Below are 18,857 nucleotides of genomic sequence, written 5' to 3' on the forward strand. Positions count from 1 at the left end.
CTGTCTGACTTCGCCTTATTTGGTTGTCTTACGATTCAACATGTAAGTAAAGGTGGCAGAGCTCAAGAAGGGAGAGAATAATCCACTCTTACAATGCCCAGCATGATCTTTTAATGGCATTCTGCTCTGAGAAAAAAGCTCAAACTGATCAAAGAAGGGTCACTTGAAAAAAAATTGACATTCATCTCAAGAAAAGAAAAAAAAAGAAAAGGCTGCAGTCCAAATCCTGCCATTGATTTTAGTGCAAAACTCTTATTGACTTCAATAGCAGTCTTCATGTGGATCAACAGCAAGATATGGTAATTATCCTCAGGATACCCCTCTATTTACCCCCATTTCACAGATGGGGAACGGAGATACAAAGAGACCAAGTGACTTGTCCTAGGTCACACAGGAAGTCTGTGGCACCAGAGGGAACTGAACGTATGTCTCCTGAGCCCCTAGCTAGAACCCTAGCCACTAGAGAATACTTCCTGCTTCACTTACGTGAAGGATTCTGTCAAATACTGCAGAATGACTGTGTACAGAGTAGCCTGTGCAGTCACATTTTGCAGCCAATAACATATGCTTGAATAAACCTACACACGCACGTTTCAGCCATATGAAATTGCCATTTTAAGTATTAATGCCAAGTATTCAAATGCCAAGTGCTAACTTAGATTAAAACTAGTCTGATCCATGAAACAGTGAAAACCTTTTTATAGGAAAGTTAATCTAGTCTCTAATTGAAATAGTCCACATTAGGGGGGAAAAAACCAAAACTACAGATTTTAAAACTGCAGCAATATTATTTCAAATCTACATGAGCAACACTTCAGCGGAAATGAAAAATTTCCTTTTCCACTAACACAACCAGTCACCACATTGCAATTGCTTGCAGAATTGGCCTGCTGCAAAGTGAACTGAATTGCTACCACCCGCAACGGAAAAAGTTTTAATCTACCAGAAGGCACTGTACTGTAAGATGCAACTGCTCAAGCAAGAAATCTCCATAAAGATGAACCAAGTTCTTCAGGGGGGTAATATGTACCTGATAAAATGGAAATACGGTCAAGCAGCGAAGTTCAACTCCAAAACATCTCCAAAGTTTGGAAATGTTAAGATCGAAGGTCTTGATTCAGGCACAGCAAAAACAGGGACCACCTATATGTTTGGATGCAGATATGAAGTTCACTAAAATTCAGATGCATCTGGCCTCTGCACCCCCCACTCAAACACACACATCACCACCACGGATTAGGGCCCATCTCAGTAAAACTATAGATGTACCAGTCACAAAGGTAAATCCTGCCCTTGTCAACCCAACAAAGGGGAGCAAGATATTTTACCTCTTGAGATCTTTCTCTCCCAAAGCAATCTTCCAGCCACAGCAGCGTTCTTTGGGACCACCTGCAGTGTGATGGGTCACAGGTGTTGCTCTTTTGAAGAGCAGCAGCTGAGGCCCCTAGCAAGTACTTGCAAATAAAATCACCATGCATAAAATTCATCCTGTGATCAGTACCAGGCCAAGGCCTATGCACCACTTAGGTTATGCCTTATTGCAGAGGTTCTCAAACTGGGGGTCGGGACCCCTCAGGAGGTCATGAGGTTATTACATGGGGGGTCGTGAGCGGTCAGCCTCCATCCCAAACCCCATTTTGCCTCCAGCATTTATAATGGTGCTAAATATATTTAAAAGTGTTTTTAATTCATAACGGGGGGGGGGGGGGTTCATACTCAGAGGCTTGCTGTGTGAAAGGGGTCACCAGTACAAAAGTTTGAGAACAACTGCCAAATTGGGACTTAAATGCATAGGGGTGAATTTCATCCATGTGCATTAGCTAGCTGATAGTCTGGACACAACCCTTTGGGAAGACAGCATTTCATTACCTGGCCCTCTCTCACACCTCTCTCGTTGTCTATTGTGAGATCATGCCCTGTTCTAGCACAGTTGTAAGAAACTCTCTGTTCCCCCTTTATTTAGCAGTGCAGCACAGGGAAGATGTTTTCCCTTTATCGTCACTATGTTACTGCTCAGTGAAATCATAACCATGCCTGCTAATATCACCACATTGCAGGGTAAATAAGCTTGCAATAACAAGAATGTTATTAGAAAAGGAGTACTTGTGGCACCTTAGAGACTAACAAATTTGAGCATAAGCTTTCGTGACTACAGCTCACTTCATCAGATGCACATCTGATGGTGCCACAAGTACTCCTTTTCTCTTTGCGAATACAGACTAACATGGCTGCTACTCTGAAGAATGTTATTATTATGACTCTTCCTCTTTAATCCATTTCAGGCTAAAACTTTGCTTTCAGGTTAACTGACTAACTGCAAGTGCATTTCATCTTTCTAAAAAATTGTTTCAATCTGCAAAGAGAAGCCTTTTATCAGATGGACTGGTAAAGAAATACAAATAAAAGATGAAATATGAAAAGTCTAATACACACTGTATTTTTCTTTTTTCCCCCCTCATTTAAATTTAATTTGTGCTTCATAACTTTCATGCAGAGCATCTCATATTGCTAAATAATTAGTGTAAATTAAATTTCATATTTTTAATGGGCAAAAAATAGTTAAATGTAATTGATGTAATTATTTTAAGTTTCGCAGCAGTTGGATGCTGGCTTCAAAATACAAAGATTTAGGCCTTAGTGTGGACGAGTATATGTTTATGATTTTTTTAAAAAAGGAAAAAATGTATTTCTATGCAGTCACCGTGCACACAGAGGGTGAAATTTACTCCTCGGCAGAGAGCCAGCACAAGAACCCCTTCAGATCTATTCAAGCCTAATGTAAGTGGGATTTTAGTAGTGCACAGGCTTTGGGCTGGGCCCTGTGCAGGGGTTAATTTCACCCTTAGTAATTATTTTCTCTAATCTAAGAAACACATGCTGCCCTAGATTTACACAGTCAACACCCATTGACTTCAGTAGGAATTCCAGAAGAAATCAAGGCTGACCTCTCTTTCTTTATCCACATGTCAAACAATGGCCCAGATCATGTCCCTGCCCCTTCATGGGCATTAAGCCCAGCCACAGTTGTTCAGCCTGGCCTGGCTCCAGACCTACAGAGCGGTGCTGCAACCCCAAGAATACAGATACCCACAGACCATCCAAGCGGAGTTTGTGAAGGGCAGTGAGATCATGAGGGACTAACATCAGGTTGGGGACAGGATCTCACTCATGGAGCGACTGCCAAGGAGAAAAGGCTGACCACCCTATTCAAACCTCACACTGGTGCAATGGACAGGTGAGAGTTCAAAAAAAAAAAACAAAACAAAAGACAAAAGTCTGGCAGAGGAGCGTTCCCAGAGACAATCAGAATGTTGGGTGAATGCAGCATAAGGAACACCCCCCCCAGGTCGTCTCAGTGCTTCCCCCTCCCACACTGGGTTTGTAATGCTCAAGACTGGTGAAACTAGCAGGGAGCTCCACTCTGCAAGAGTAAGGGACCTCCTCACCCTTTATGATTTGATCCATTATAAGTAACCATATGAGAACTCTGACCATCACACTGACATTGAACTTAAGAACTCAGAAATCTAATATGATGTCCACAGATAATATTGATTGTTACCACTGATATCAAATGTGGAATCAGGAGCTGCAGAACTGACTTTAGTATTAGGTAGCTAGAGAGTGCCATAAACGAGGAAGAAAGAAAATATCTTGTATAATGTATGAACAGAAAAAACTCAAATGACATGTACTGTACCTAAAAGATCCTGCAAATTCAAATGATACCATGTGACATTTCATGCCCTTACAAGCCTTTTTAATGTCAATGCAAGTGCTGCCTACATTTTCAGTGCAATTACTTTGACACGCCACGAAAAATACATGAGTATAAAATACTAAGTCAAAATAAAATAAAAAGGAGTGTGATTAAAACTGAACAGTACAAGAAATTCATATTAAAGATGGACATTGAAGACAAAACTTTTCATGTGAATTTCGTTGCTTCTTAAAGATGTTGCACGGACAGGCCTGGAGAAATCCAGTATGTATCCAGGAAACATGAACATCACAAACAGCAGCACTGCAAGCATCTGTCTTTAAGCTGCCCTACTGATGTCCCTCAGCCCTGACTTGGAGTGACATGTAAGTGTGAGAAAATATTTTAGTCTCAGTCCATGTACATTCAGCTCTTGGCCTCCCCAGCGAAGACTATCAATAAGGGTATGGATTAGTGCCAGTTGCAGTAATAGTTTATGCAAGATCACTCAATTCTTAACATATTCTACTTTTCCTAGCTATTGCACCATATATATGCTACACATTTATCAACCATGGCATGCAATACCTACGCAGAGCAGGATGAACTGAAGACGTAGCATAAGCATTAACTCTCATTTTTCACTTTCCATTATTAATAACAATATTTTGCAATTCATCTGCACTTTATAGATGTTAACTAATTTTCTTAATGCCTTGCTATATAGTTGATTATTATAATATCTGTAAACTGAGACACAAAGATGTTAAATGGCTTGCCCAAATCGAGATAATTTGGCAGTCTTGAAACACAACTCAGTAGTCCTGACTCTCAGTCCCCTACTCTACCCACTTAACAACACTGCCTCCCCATAACCATTATTCCTCTCACCCCAGGATTCCCTCCCAACTTGTCTCTCCTCACATTATTTCTGAATATTTTTCTCTATTTAATAATAATAATAAAAAAAAAAGGGCTGGTCCAGACCTAATATCTAGGGCATGGCTTTGAAGATAAAAACAGAATAATGATAGAATAATTGGTCAAAGAAAAAGATCTAATCTAAAATCAGTCACTTTCATTCCAAATGGACTCAAATAACCTTTTGCCTCCCTTTTACATCAAGTGGTTGCAAAATCTCCCAAGGGGAGGACTGTAGTACTAGATACATACTTAATGACCCTATTGGGGAGCAGGGGCTATTAAGGGGGGGGGGGAAGAGTTATGTAACAATTTAAGAGCTGTAGAAACCCAATAAATTGTTATATTCACTTTAGCTTATACATGTAGAACAGCCACATTTGACAGACCTTACACTTATTAATCTATAGTGCTTTACTGGGAGGGGGGGGGAAAGGAGCCCCGCCACTCCAACACACACACACAAACCCTCCAGAGTCTGCACATTGCTGAGTGTTAGAATATTTCCATCTCAAGACTCTGCTTCAAGACACTTTGCAAATTTTATAATGAATATTTGGAACTTGGCTATGACAGAAAGGACCAGTATACGGTATTTAATTTCAAAGCCCAGTCATCTCCCTTTCTGCGAAAGAATCAACATTGTTATTTCAGTGCATATCTCACTTTCCTTTCTCCTGCTTGCAAGCATCTTTCCATGCAAGATTCATGTTACATAACTATAGATTATTAAAACCAAACGACGACTGTGGTGGGTAGAGTAGCAGATTAAAGAGGTAAATTCAGAACTTGCTTATGAAAACTGACAAAACCTGCTCTTAAAACAGTATTTCTCTAGTTATTTAAAAAAATCAGCTGCACCAAAATTATTTATATTCAAAGTTAACTAATCTTTCAAACATCTGCCTCTTATCATACTACAATATACAAAATCACGAGAGCATCTGCCTTTTGTTAAAAAAGTGGAATTTTCCATCATCATTAAAAATTATATAATGGTTGAATTCAGAACCGACTAATTTCATTTGTAAATACTCTGCTTTGCTTCAGTGCTCTGACTGACTTGGATAAAACAAAATTCTCTCCCCACAGTTAGCTGCAAAATGTTTGTGTTTTTCAATAAACGTTGTTATTTGTATGCGTTGTTGTCACAAAGTAAAAAGGCAGCAGCTCGAAAGGGTTAAACAAGAGGTTTCCTGTCAGGGCTTTGTGAAAAGCAAGATTTTGTATTCCATCGTGGCAAAGCAATCTATTCAGGCCCTTTATATTCAGCATTATTCAGCACTATTTGGACCATATTTCAGGATCCCGTGAATGCTTTATGCCCACCTGACAGTGTATCCTCTATATTATGCAAGTGATGTAGTCTCCCCAAGGCAAATTATTACCCGACCATCCTGGTCTTTTCAGCTCAGCTGTATCCACTGACATGCTCTGTAAAGTGAGCCATTGCAATATAACTGTGTTCTCCTCTTTGTCACTTCTCCGGAGGGAGGGAAAAAAAAGAAATTATATTTCTCGCATCATCACTAAAGCAGAGCAATAGCAAGCTCATTGGCTGACTATGAGATGGAAACATCAATCAGGGTACTGTGCTAGTACTGGCTCACTGCAGAGTGCAGACCTGAAACTAGGTCTCAGCTAGCAATACTGCAGGAGGAGGAGGGAAAAAAAAAGAGAGAGAGAGAGAGAGAGAGAGAGAGAGAGCGCACTATTTTCTCAAAGCAGGAAGAAGGGGAGGCCATGAGCGTTTCCTGTTGTGCAGCTGAAACAAGCAAAGACGTCATTACATTTACACTCCCTCAGGGTGTCGGCAGATTGAGGGCCAAAGTGCAGTCATTTCCAATGCACTGCAAGGAGCAAGGTTTTTGAGGAGAAACCAGCAGTGGCTTTTATTGCTAAAAGCATTCTCTGCACTTACATAGCAAAACAGTTAAGCAGCATGTGTGACTAGAAACAATGTTTGCTTGGGATGTAAGTTGCTTCTATTTTTTCTGTAGCGCTTGTGTGGGGAGCATTGCTGCAATACAAACAATACACCAAGCTCTTACCTACTGTAAATGCTTGTATAATTAAATATGAATGGTACCTTACACATTTTGGGATATTCAGGGGAAATGAGTTTTCATGTACACATATTTAGTGTAAAATTAGAAGCATTCTTATGGGATTCCCTTGCTCAATAGTTCTGACAGTCCAGCAAAACACAAGTGAACAGAGACGCTTCCTTCCTACTTCACCTCTTCCCCTTCATGAAATGATTTAAGGATCCAGCAGAATAACATTTAAAAGTACAACTATAATACACAGAGGTCAGCATGTAGTCACACAGTGGTGTCTGAGATACCACAGTCATTCTCTATACATTCAAGAGTATATCTGCAGTAACTGTATTCAGCTGGTGAATGTTGACCTTTAAACAATGGCCAGTGAACACACAGTCTCTCTGGTGAAAAGGAAGGCTGTTTGATGTTTTAAAACAAGTCATTTTCCACGATCTGATTGATCAAAGAAGCTACTTGTTTAGATTATGATGATGTGCAGTGTCCAAATGTCTTATTGTACTAAAGCAAGGTCCAAGAATGTATTTTTCATGGTCAACTTTTTAATGAAACACATCCTATTTACTATGAATTACACACTTTGCTAGCAGGGTATTAGCTGGTTTTATAATGGGATTATGGACCCTTTCTCCTCTAAGTAAACGGTTCAAAGCCAACACAAGTTCATAATGATTTAAAAGTTTTCACCAACCAATAGATGTTCAGTGGCCTATGTGAAATGATGTGATGGTGTCAGTCCAGTTCCTAAGATGCAGGAATACACATTACAGATCCAGCACCAGAGCAACTGGTTCTCATCAAGAGCCAGTGACTTAATGGGAATAGCAATTAAACAACTTATTAAAGGTGATTACTCTAAATTACAGTTGAGGTTCATTAGTCAGTTGGCATGGGGAAGCTTGTGCGGCTACCCAGTTGTACATATTCCACAATTAAACAAAGAACATCTGTCTCCCGGGTTGTTAATCTAACACCTATCACCAAAACTACGTTCTGTTCAAAAAAACTAATACTTGATATTGGTCAGTAGTTTCTACTATACAGGTTTAGGGAGAGATTCTAATCTCACCAGTGTCAATTCAAACCAATATTGACTTCATCAGTGTTCCTCTGGATTAACTCAGGTGTTAGAGAAATAATAATCTAGGCATTAATGATCAAGCTACTTGTAAAATGGAATGATTTCTTGGGGAAAGGGAGGCTGGGCAAAACACTCAATCGAGTTGCTGTGAGAAAATTTCCACTGAACACAAACATCCTAAAAGACCTGAATGCTACCCATCAGCTTTTCTTGAAATTTCAACCTAGTGTACTGTATTGAATTGAATCAAGATGATAAGCCTGTGTCATTACTTTAAGCCTTGTATCTAAGACAGATAGTGTTATACTAAGACATCTAAGACACAGGAGTTATACTTCTGATTTCACTGAAACAATTGCCACAGAGTACAGCCCTACTAGACTAGACTGAATGTAAATATGAAAAGTAGCTACCACTACGCTGTATATCTATTAAGGACAGAACGTAATAAGGAACAACAGTGTTTTCAAACAACTATCCACATCCTGAAAGTTAATCTTTGGGTAATTATATATTACAGTTCTTCAAATAATCAGAGCAGTATTAAATCATCTTTGGCAAGATCTGACATGGGAAAATGCCATCTGTTCTTTGTAGTGCATTTTGTAGCAAAATATGATCATTACACCTTAAAAGTGTATTAATTCTATTGACTTTTTTTTTCTCATTTAAAATTTGAGACTTTAAGCAAACAGAAATAGATGGATGGAAATTGTGATCAGGTCTAATTGTTGGCTCTTGTGAAATGCTGCTAATAAATACATGCAGGTCCATTCTAAATCAGCTCACTCTGTTAATGGTTAAAAAACTATATATAGAGAAGATTTCACAAATCATTTTGTGTATACTTTAAACAGTTATTTTCACCTGCAAGATATTCAGTAGTCTTACAGATTATAAATACCTTAACTATACTCTTGCCCTTTAAAACCTATCTGTGTAGTATGTTGCATAACAAGGGAATTTAATTTAAAAAAATTGTTGGTATGTTTATTGTAATTATTCAGGATCCATCTGAATGATATTTGAAGAAGTGCAAATGGAATAGTCACGATCTTGAGATTTTCAGTTGAACTGCCTCATCCTTAAAGGAATTAGCTCCACTAAACAGATAATTAAAAGTAGGCTAGTGTCATTTTTATGAGAAGAATATGGTAAACAAACAAAACAAAGTAGTAGCTGGTTCACTTTTTGAACTACTTAACACCCGACAGCAGATAATTCTACCTCTTGAAAACAAATATACTAAAAAACTGATGCAGGTACATGTTTCTCTAAGGCAGTGGTTCCCAAACTGGTTCCGCCGCTTGTGCGGGGAAAGCCCCTGGCGGGCCAGGCCGGTTTGTTTACCTGCCGCGTCCACAGGTTCGGCCGATCACGGCTCCCAGTGGATAAATCATGGAAAGGTCACCAAAAAACGCCATTGTTATTATTGCACTTGCTGATGTAAGTGAAGGTGCTGAAAGATGAGGCTCAGGAAGGAGAGGGTTGTGTTGGAGAGCAAACCCACTCTGCTCTAACCCCACAGCAGCAGCTCCTGCCCCATGGGGCTTGGCCCTGCTCCCGGTGTTGTGACCTTGGTGTACGGGGTTGCAGCAACACTCAGGTTTGGCCCGTCCGTCCCTCCACAGATGGACCCAGAGGGGTGGACTGGCCAAACCGGAGTAGTGCTGCAACTCCGTCCACCAGGTCTCAACACCATTCCGTTTGGGGGCTAACCAAATGCGTTTTTACAACCACCATGATCTGCATGATGAAATCATAGCCCTAGGTATAACTACAGTATATTTTACTGCTTGAATGCTTTGCCTACTGGAAACCTGAGGATTGCATCACACTGTGAATTCATATACCTCACAGTGATGAGCCAAGATGTTACTTCTTCTCTTTTTGTTTTGTTGCATTTCATATATTTAAATATTCCGGACAAAATCCTACCCTGTGATGCTCAAGTGCACTAATAGGAGAAGAGGATAGAAGGGAGTTTCTCCTCTACAACATAGATCAGAGCAGTAGTAGAGGGGAGTAACATAGTACTTAAGACAGCACTAAGGCCCCAATTCAGCAAAGAATTTAAGCACATGCTTTAGTGCTTTGCTAAATTGGGATGAGCTTCTGAATAGGACCTGAAAGGGGAAACTGCTATCTCCAAGGCTGTGCATTAGGCACCATGGATGTGGTCTGCCTGCTTCTGATGTGACCCTGGCTCCCAGTATATATATAGCAAAGATGCAGCAGGGACTAAGTGACAGTGCATGCTGTTCCTTTATAAAGATCCATTCACATCCCCAGTGAAGCCACTGACTTCACTGAGAGATGGACAGGGCCCTCCAGGAGCAGTGAGGTACACCTCACCACATATGTTCTTCTCCACCGCACCCAGCTGCCCTAAGCAATGCTATCCTGTGCCAGCAGGACAGGTATGGTGTCAGAGTTACTCCCAGCATTACTCTGCTCCTCCCCTAACTGAACATGTCTTCAAATAGTAAAAAGACAGGATTTTGTCCTTAGAAGTTACTGGAAAAAATAGTAAATTGAGAAGATAAACGCTACAATGATTATGTTGGAAAGACTGACTTAAATTTATAAAATTAAATTTATATCGCATTCTAGGGTGATGCTGCATGTTTAAATTGTCCATGTGTGTGCATGTATACGCGTTTATACAATTCTACAAACTTTAAGAAACAAGGAGCTGAAAGGCTCAGTGAAAGCAAAACCTGATGGCACTTTAGTAACCATTTTTTATAAATATCAGCACTGTGTAAATATAAATTATAATGAACAAAAATAAGATACTAAAGCAAGGGAGCTAACTGTAGGGAGAAAGGGCTCTACTCCTTTGGAATTTCAATCACATAGCTAGAACCCTCAATTCTCGAAACCAAGTAATCTCATTTTAAGCTACAAAATGCAATCATTACAATCTTTACTGAAATCGCTTTCATGGAAACAATGAGAAAACATACCAGATATTTTAAAAAATTAATCCAACTTAATTGTTGCTGTTTCTCATGAATTCAACGAGAGCCTAGGCAACAATAATATTTAGAATAAATATATTTTCTTATGGGAATAGCATTTTCACTCAAATGGACTGCACAATATCAATTAAAGTAACAAAGATCAGATACAGAAAATCCAGATACTGAGTTAAAAGTGAATTTGTGCTTCACTAAGTATTGTTCTTGTGTAGAAACATTTGTATTATTCTTTTCTGTTCTATTAGACAGTCTCTTTCAGGATATTACATCTCTTTTTCCTTAACCATTTTGAACTAATTAAAATTCTGAAAAGAGTCAAAATGTCTTAGAAAACACTCCAAAAAGCACAGACAGCACTAAGAGAAAAAAATATTTCAAACTGAAGTAGGTTTGTAGACACATAAATAATTGGACTATCTCACAAGGATTCCAGACTACGCACATAGGCAATATATCCTCACCTGTTTAAAAAAACAACAACTGGAGGACATGGAATGCACAAACAAAATCAGTGACACAGAAGTATAGTAAGCTCTTCCAAGTGAAAACCACTTTGTAGCAAACCACAAGAGGTGTGGTTATGAAAGGGCATTGTAAAAGAGCCAAAACCTGTAGAGAGCAGTTTTGTAAGCCATGGAGCATCATACCAGCAAATGTAATAAGGGGCCAGAATATGCATAAGTGGTCAGTGAAAATGTACAACTCTTTGACAGGTTATGATGAACCCCCTACTGCCACAAAATTTTCAAATGGCTCCTCTGTTCTTGAAACTTCACTAACATATTTTTATAATGTACCAACAAGGTTCATATGACAGCAGCAACTTGCTAGGTCTTTTCTGTAGTAAGGTATGTTTTATTTCCAGTTTCATACATAGTAAACTGGGTTTTCTTAACTCCTCGCATATTTCTGTAGATCCTCAGCCCCAACTGATGCTGTTTGCTGCTGTTTTGTGGATTTTCTGTCTTGTGGTGATTTTCTGTTAGCTGGGGTATGGTATCGGTAACAGGGCACTGGTTTTGGGGCATATGCACATGCCTCCCAGCACACCTGTTACAGCCCTTAGACCCTTTGAAACTGGAAGCTGCAGTTGCAGGCCACATGCTTGTTATGTGCCTTACAGGAAATCACATATTGGGCTTCCTGCTTCTTAGGCAGAAGAGTAGACAGGCAAGACTCAGGATCAGGGAAGTCTTAGGGCTCACCATTGACATTAGGAAGGCCAACTAAAGAGGAAAGGTGCATCCTTTTCATTGCCAGCTAGCAAAGCCTGAAGTGGTTGGTATTTTGTGTTTATTGGATTTTGTTTTGCCTCTTCCTTTATTTAAATAAAGCCAACCCTGCAGGAAGGGTCTTGGACTAGGTGCACACTAGAAGCTTTATCCTACTTTCCCAGCAAGTTAGCTTGCTACCGGCTTACAGCAACATACCAAATAAGGGGCTTGGAGCACTGCTTGGCTTTTTGAGACTTGGCTTGTAATTCATTGCTTTGCTTTTCATTATTCTATTGAATGCAAGCTGCAGGAGCATGGAGCCCTGTACAATTAAGAGATCATACCAGGACTAGGTGGAACTCCCTAGCTGAAACATTAGCATAACTATTATTAGCAAAATAACAAATAACGCAATTAAAGTGGGTTCTACACAAACCTCAGGGTGTGCAAAAAGATACTAAGTCAAAAACTGAGTGCCTCCAACACCAGCAACACCCTACACGACAGAATCGTTATCAAATAATCAGATCACTCCATAATATGTTCCATTTATTCATAATTTGACCTCTTTTGCCCAACATTGTATCTTTTAAATTCATATCTCAAGGGTTTTTTGTGGTGGTGGTGGTGATGTTTTTTGTTTGGTGATAACAAAGGAATGATTTCCCCTTACCTTCTCTACACAGTCACCCTGAGTATTAAAAGTTCTTCTAGTAAGTACTAGAGTTAAAATGGAGAAGTAAAGATGGAAGGTTTAGCTGCAGGTTGACTTAGTTCAGTGTTGCTGGGTTTTGATTAGGCTTAATCACTGGTTGTGGCAATTTGTATGGAAGGATGGATATATAAGATTCCATCCTTGCTTTTACAACACAACAATATGTATGACCGTACAACTTTACTGAAAGCATTATTTTCTTATTTGTCTTCATGATGAAAAACATCAATAGTTTACAAAAAATTACTCATCTGATGCACCTCAGAAATGATGGCACTTGAGACACGCTAGGGTCAGACCCATGCTAACATATCACCAAAGTGGGAGCAAAAATGACCTGGAGAAGAGATGTAGGTCTCCCTCATCTTCTAAACCACTGTCAAACTTTTGTGCCTAATCCTTTAAAGGTTTTAATACCCAAATCATAATGAAGGCACCTTGGGGCAGGGAATACTTCTTGCTTTTCATTTCCAGAGGACTTTCCACATTATGGCATGATCATTAGTAACAACGTATGGACACTTTCAATCAAGAGTCTCTCTTCTGCATTATATTTTCTTTAAGTCTACATGTTCATATTTTTTCAATGGTCTAATCAAGTGATATTAAATATAGTAAAGAGTAAGCCAAGCTTGACTAGGGTCTCCATTTTTATGATCTGATTGGAAGCAATGAGAGGAAGAGAACTGCTACCGTGACTACCTCAATGGCTCAAAGTAAGACTCATCTAAAACTGAAGCGGCGAAATCCTGGAAGTCAATGGCAAAACTCTCACTTATCCGGCAACATCTGCATGGGACATATTCTGATCTCAATTATACCAGTGTAAACCCACAGTAATACTGCTAAAGCCAATGAAGGATCTTCAGATTTATTCTATTGTAATAGAATATGACCCCATGTGAGCACGTGTGTGTGGATGCAGAGGCTGGTGTTCACACATTAACAGCCGGATGATTTAAATTGTCTTTAAAAGAATATCAAAAGGCATAAGATCAAAACAAGGACTATAAGCCAAATTTTGCTCTTGTTACACAGATGTAACCTGAAACCACTGACTTGATGCAATTATTCTAGCTATTTGTGTGTATATATTGATCCATACAAAATGACAAAAACAAAATCCTAAATTTTCTATTGAAATTTCTATTTATTTTCTACAGAAAAAAATCTGTTCAAGCAGTGGAGTTGAAATGCATTCTCTGGCTGAAAATTAAACCGTGATATGATCCCTCCATCTCGACTGTGACAGTACATGGCATTCCGATGTAATCAAGCTGGAAAGTATGGGGCACCTCTATACTATAGTATATGCATTTGTAAACAATCTGTCTCTATTTATTACACTCTTAGTTTGCCAGACAAGCCACTTGACTGAGACAGCGTTCAAGTGACCAGAATTGTTTTCCATTATTGCCTTTCTTGCTCGTTAAGTGTCTCAAACAGATGACCATGATCAAACAACACTAAATTAAACCAAAATGGTGTACAAGTCAATGGAAAAACTTCCAAATGCTTGCTCTGAGAATTGAACCAATAAAAATTCAGCACTATTATCACTTACATTAATCCAAGATGGTGGCAGTAATTTCTGCTGGAGCTCAGCTACTGACTGAGACCAGCTCTCATGACCTGTTCAGCTAAAATATAAAAGCCTCGGTTGAGGCAAGGCTTTTTAAAAGGTAAAATAAAAACATACATAAATTGGAGATTTTATGGCATAGGGAAAACTTGTGTTGATAAACATAACTTCTAGCAGGCGATAATGCCCCATTGTCAGTCTCACTAACAACCCACCAAGCACTAATATTCCCCTCTGTACTTCATTCTCAGCCAGCATACACTTAAAGATGTATGGTTGGATGTAACAGTTTTCTCCAAATCTTGTCTCTTAATTTCTAAGAATATAAGGTATAGAAAGTAGATTAGATATTCCTTCTCTTAAGGGCACACCATGAGCACAGAAAACTTTACAGATCTGCCACATTCAGGCTATTGAGAAGTGTGCATCACGGAGATGTCTCACTCCTCTGCATGCCACTCCCTTGCAATGTGAGGTGTGGTTTAGGGAGCAGAGTGACAGACATCCAGGGCAGTAGCTATGCAGGTTCACTGAATTTAACCCCCCCCCACCTTCACAAACCCCTCAGCTCCAGCCCCGAGCCCACACCCCCTCCCAAATCCCAACCCCAGCCCGGTGATAGTGAGTGAGGGTGGGGAAGAGCGAGTGGCGGGGGGTGGAGGGGGGTGAATGGAGTGAGGGAGGCGGGGCTTTGGAGAAGGGGCAGGGAAGATCCTGGGTTGCCCTTAAATTCAAAAAGTGATCTTGGGTGCAAAAAGGTTGGAGACTGCTGCTGTAGTGTCTTCACTAAGCACTTCAGCTGCGCTGTTTCAGCGCTGTGTGTATAGACAAGCCCTAAGATACCAACTCATTTCACAAAGGCCACCAGAAAACCATAAGGCGGTAAGAACTTTCAAATCACTCGTGATGTAAGGCAAAAATCAAATCAGTAACTAGAGAAGAAAGACTATCTGCCACCAAGCAAAACAAAAGGAGATGCACTGTGGAGCTTCCCTGTACAACTCCACCAGCACATGTCAGCACTGACTTGTGACCACGTTCCTTGCCAACAACATAGCTTGCTGGAGCCAGCACTAACAAATGGGGCTAACTATGCAGTAGTTTTCACCGGGGAATTGCCGATTCTGAAGTTTTCATAAGAAAAGCAAAATGAAAACAATTTGCTATGATAAACTAGGTCAAAGTACAATATATAGATTTTCATTATTGGTAACTGAACAAAAATCTGGTATCTGCATAAAAATGTTTGGATGTATATTAATAGTAGCAAAATACATATTGGATGGTACTGGTGACTTGGTGGTGGTGATCTTCTTCAGCCACGTATACAGATCTCATTCTCCTCTCTCCAGCTCATCTTCCTCCCCACTGCAAGTAACTCACTGTGGAGGTAGCAACACAGTATTTGGCAACACATTATCTTTAAAAAATCAGGATCTTTGTTTTTTCTTTGTTAATATCAGGCCGTGATTTCCTAGTCAGGTATTTTATTGCGCACTAAAATCCTAATGTTAATCACAAATCACTTCAGATGTATTAGTAACATGTTTATCAGTCACTGTCAGGAATCAGCTGCAGATCGTGAAGTCAAATGAACATAACTTGTCCACCACTTATATTTTAAGCAATACAAACTGCATCTGAAGGGGCCCAGTCCTACAGTAGGTAAAATTTCCATTGACTTAACTAGGAGTTTTTCCCTGTATCAGGACTGTAGAATTAGACACAAAATGAACACATTGCATGTTTTGTGTGCCATTCTTTTTCAAAGTACTGTGAGAAAGTCTACATCCAAATGCTCTGGCAGGTAAAAGAAAAAGTCATTCTTCGAAAGTCACATGTAGTTTAAATGAGTCTATTCCATGTTTATGGCCTCTGTTACACAGGTCAAACTAGATTACTATAATGGTGGCTTCCGATCTTAACATTTATACTGAAATCCTGGCTCTATTGAAGTCAATGGCGAAACTACCATTGACTTCAAGAGGGACAGGATTTGACCTATGAATCTATCACTGTCCATTCAAAGATAAGCATTTTTCTTTTTAAAGAACCATTTTTGTCTCTCCCAAGCACAAAAAACAAATGCCTTTGATCTTACAATGTAATTGATGACATCCTTTTGTCAGAAAGTGAGGGTGATTATCTTACTGTTGAGGTTGTTTTCACACATAAATAGTGGTGACATACAAGTATCGCACTATCTCAAAATAATCCACTGCACTAAGATGCTAGAAATTATTTTCACACAAAATAGATCTGAAATAGAAATTACTTTCGCACATAAAATGCATTATGGTTGTGGTTCCGCTCTGAAAAGTGACTGTGTAAAACTGGCACCATCTTATTCAATAGATCTGTTCCCTTTATTTATTCAGTCCTGTCAGCCTATTTTAGTCACCAAAACTTTATTTTTATACTACTATTTACTCCTCCTTGCTGCACATCTCTGGAGTTCTAAAAGAAACGGAGGTGGATTCTACTCTTTTTTATGCAACATTAAACAGAATTGTTTACTCAGTTCCAATTCCAGGGTCAGAGACAACTGATCATACTAGTTGAAGGCAAGGAGCAGGGGCTGCACAGGTGTCACTGAGGACCTAGCTCAATTGGAAGAACCTTCATTACTGTTCATGCTTGTGAGGGAAAAAATGTTGACTCTCAGATCCCAGGATAAGTTCATAGCACTTCTACTTAGAAAAATATGTTTACTTGTAATCTGAACTGGAAGTCATTGAGAGAAAATAACCATGGAATTCCACAATACGTTATTATCAGTCACTTTTCCAAGCAGACCTGAACTAAAAAAAGCTTTGCGCTATATTATAAACACAGATAATATCTGTCACCAAGATATGTTCTACTGCATATTGGCTTTTCTCTATAACTACATCTTATCACATCTTGCTGTCAATGAAGGGTATTTCCAATTATTATCTCAGAAATAAGTATATTTCAATTTTAAATGTTTCTTAAACAGCCATGACATTTCGATCCAAGAAAAAGTCAAATTTGTTTTGTGGCTGCATTTGAGCTGAATCAAAAATAAAATGCACATGACCTAGTAGTAGGTTTTATTTTGATACCATCATTAAAATGATATGCAGTGATAAAATTTAGTTTTATAACTAACAATTTTTAAAGTCCCTAATGCACTATTTTAGTAAATAATCCCATTGTATACAAACAAGTGTGCATGTCCACAATAGGGCTGCAGTTAATGTCTGAGCATCAGTTTATTTACAATGGGACACACCACACATGTATTTTGTTTTAAAACAACTCCAAACAAAACCCTGGAACTGCAGAAAGGAGTAGATTTTTATTTAAAATAACGACAACATTGAGATTTAGAAGGTAAAACAGGCAAAATCACACTGCCAATAAAGGCTTATTTTAAGATCTAGAAATTCTGATCATGTCCCTTTAATTTTTTTTTAAACAGAAAGTCTCTGCTAAGAATAAACATTACTGTATGCAAAAAGGGCCTATTAAAAATCCTATTTTAACAAATTTAAAATGTTATTTTCTATTATTACTTTGTAGGCAGTATCATGTTCCACAACATATCATGGGGAGTTTCTTTGAGATTGTTAAATATCTCCAACAATTTTCTTTATTCATAACAAACATACTTTGAGAGAAAGTATTGTGCCCAGTTCTACAAGTCCATCACACATGGAAGTCTCACTGACTTCATTGTGTGGTCTGAAACGACAAGCTTGCAAAATTGGGCCCATAACATTATTGCAGCCTTAATGGCTAGAAAATACATTATTATAAAATTTCCAACACATGCTTGTATGGTATCTGATAAAATTTTCAGACTAACTGAAAATATGTCTGAAAGAAGCACTGAACCAAAAAGAGTTAGTACAAATTAACAGAAATGATTTGTTTCCTGATAATCCTCCTTTGGATGACTGAAGGAATTTTAGCTTTCTGTTTGATCAGGATCAATCCCTTTCTATTTCAAATTAACACCACTGGGTTACTGGTACATGTCAGCTGACATCACAGTTTCAATTCCCTTTAGCTCTTTGTTTAAAAAAAAGAATTTCTATTAAACTAAACTATATACATGCAAATTTTCTACTTCTTTCCTGTGTATACAGGAAATGTATAACCCTTTATATAGAATTTATGATAATCTTGTTTTTAAAAAAAAAAACACTTTCCCGCAACATTCAAACATGGGCTCCTCTTACATCAAAGTAGTAATTACAGTGTACCTTTAAAAAAAAAACAATGTACAACCTTTTTTTCCTTTGGCAGCTCATATAAACCAGAAATATTTCTGCCAATGCCAATATAATATAGGTACAGTACCTACCACGGTTCTACTCTAGTAAACTTGTATTTTAAAACAGATGGTGCTCAGGATCCGAAATATTTTAGAATTCCTTTTTGAGGGGCTGATGTTTTTTGGATATTGGGAAGTGGCATTTTATGATTCAGTATAAATTCACTTATTAGAATGGAGAGGGTGTCAAAAGTATTTTAATTAAATAAAGCTCCTACTAAATAAAGAAACAAAAATCAGATGTAGTAAAACACACCCAAAATATTCACATAATTAGTCATTAAAACATACCGA

General features: G+C 38.6%; 1 protein-coding gene across 3 annotated transcripts in view; it reads right to left on the reverse strand.

Moving 5' to 3' along the window:
- HIVEP2 (HIVEP zinc finger 2) overlaps nt 1-18,857 on the reverse strand; it is a 154,944-nt gene that overhangs the window by 129,016 nt on the left and 7,071 nt on the right. The gene's annotated exons all lie outside the window — the stretch shown is intronic.

This window comes from Chelonia mydas, chromosome 3, assembly GCF_015237465.2.
Source record: "Chelonia mydas isolate rCheMyd1 chromosome 3, rCheMyd1.pri.v2, whole genome shotgun sequence".
Classification (NCBI taxonomy): domain Eukaryota; kingdom Metazoa; phylum Chordata; order Testudines; family Cheloniidae; genus Chelonia; species Chelonia mydas.